The sequence below is a fragment of the Elephantulus edwardii genome, unplaced genomic scaffold, assembly GCF_000299155.1.
Source record: "Elephantulus edwardii isolate Elephantulus edwardi_28Jun2011 unplaced genomic scaffold, EleEdw1.0 scaffold00178, whole genome shotgun sequence".
NCBI classification, from domain to species: domain Eukaryota; kingdom Metazoa; phylum Chordata; class Mammalia; order Macroscelidea; family Macroscelididae; genus Elephantulus; species Elephantulus edwardii.
The window spans coordinates 4,628,510-4,630,701 of record NW_006399928.1 but is presented as its reverse complement, the minus strand read 5'-3'; positions in this window follow the sequence as shown (position 1 = coordinate 4,630,701).

Sequence of the window (2,192 nt, the reverse complement as noted above, 5' to 3'; positions counted from 1 at the left end):
ATAATGGAATATTATGCTGCATTGAAAAACAAGGAACTTATGCAATATTATTCAAAATGGGTGACCTTGGAGGACATTATGCTGAGTGAAGTATCTCAGTTACAAATGGACAAATACTGCATGGTGTCACTTTTGTAAAATAAGAGTGACATGGTTTTTGGGGGAGACTGAGAAAGATGGGTTAAATAATGTGTACTGCATTGAAACAGATGAGGGAGAAAACTGTTTAATAGGGATATGTTATTAGGTATTTTTGTCATGACAAGTCCAGAGCAAAGCCTGTATAGTGGAGTGGACCTGGGAGGAGGGATTATAAAACAAGGAAAGAATTTTTCTTTTACTTTTCCAAGAGGGGAGTGTACTGGGGGGGGGTTGGGAGGGGAGAAAAGTGCAACAATGAATGGATGGAAATCCAAAGTCTCTGTAAATTTTCACTGAAATTAATAATAATTTTTTTAAGAAAATGCTGAGTGAGTTTGGCCCTTTTGATTTTCTGACTCCAGCTTCTTGCACATTTCACTGTAATATTTTACTTTGTCTTCCCGAGTTGCCTTCTGAAATCTTCTGTTCAGCTCTTGAGTATCTTGACTTCTTCCTTCTGCTTTAGCTTCTCTGCACTCCAGTGCAATAGTCAGAGTTTCTTCTGACATCCATTTTGGTATTTTCTTTCTCCTCTGTTTTTGTAATGATCTTTTACACTCTTCCTGGATAATACTCTTGATATCTTCCCTCAACTCATCTGGTCTTCGCTCATTAGTGTTCAAGGCCTCAAACCTGTTCCTGAGATGGTTCTGAAATTCAGGTGGGAGAGACTCATGATCATATTTTGGTTTCTGTGGATTCAGTTTAATTTACCTTAGCTTCTGCTTGAACTTGCATATAATAGATGGTGGTATGTTCCACAATCAGCACATGGCCTAGTTTTCACAGCTGATGTTGAGCTTCTCCAGCAGTTCTTTCCACAGATGGCCAACTGACTGGAAAAGATCTATATTGGTTCCCATTCCAAAGAAAGGTGACCTAACAGAGTGTGGAAATTATAGAACAATACAATTGATAGCACATGCAAGCAAGATTCTGCTGAAGATTATCCAAAAACGACTGGAACAGCACATTAGCAGAGAACTGCCAGAAGTCCAGGCTGGGTTTAGAAGGGGTTGTGGTACTAGGGATATTGTAGCTAATGTCAGATGGAACTTAGCTGAAAGCAGGGAATACCAGAGAAATGTCTATCTGTGTTTCATTGACTATGCAAAGTGACTATGCAAAACCATTTTATTGTGTGGATCACAACAAATTGTGGCTAACACTAAGAAGAATGGGAATCCCATAACACTTGATTGTGTTAATGCAAAATCTATACTTGGACCAGGAGGCAGTCATCAGAACAGAGCAAGGAAACACTGCATGGTTCAAAATTGGGGAGGGTGTACATCAAGGATGCGTCCTATCTCCATACCTTTTCAATCTATATGCAGAACAGATTATCTGGGAGGCTGGGCTCTATGAGAAGTGTAACATCAGGATTGGTGGAAGATCCATCAACAATCTGGGTTATGCAGATGACACAACACTGCTTGGAGAAACTGAGGAGGACCTGAAGCACTTGCTGCAGAAGGTCAAGGACTGCAGCCTACCATATGGATTGAGGCTCATTATCAAGAAGACAGATTCTCAACCACTGGACCAATTGGCAGCATCAGGATGGATGGTGACGAGATTGAGACTGTTCACAGCTTTAGTTTGTTTGGCTCCACAGTCAACACTCTTGGCAACAGCAGCCAGGAAATTAAAAGACGTATTGCAAAGGGAAAGTCTGCTGTTAGGGACTTCTCCAAAGTACTGAGAGCAATGGTGTCACTCTGGACACTAAGGTGTACCTGATACAGGCCATGGTCTTTGCAATCACTTATTATACGTCAGAGAGTGGGACAATGACTAGGGAGGATAGAAGCAGAATTGATGCCTTTGAGCTGTGGTGCTGGAGAAGAGTATTGAATATATCATGGACTGCTAAAAAAACAAACAGGTTTATTCTGGAGAGGGTTAAACCGGGCTGCTCCTTGGAGGCAAGGATTCTGATGCTTTTTCTGACATACTTTGGACATGTTGCAAGGAGCGACCAGTCCTTGGAGAGGTACATCATGCTTGGGAGGGTGGAGGGACAGCACAGGAGGGGAAGACCCTCTATG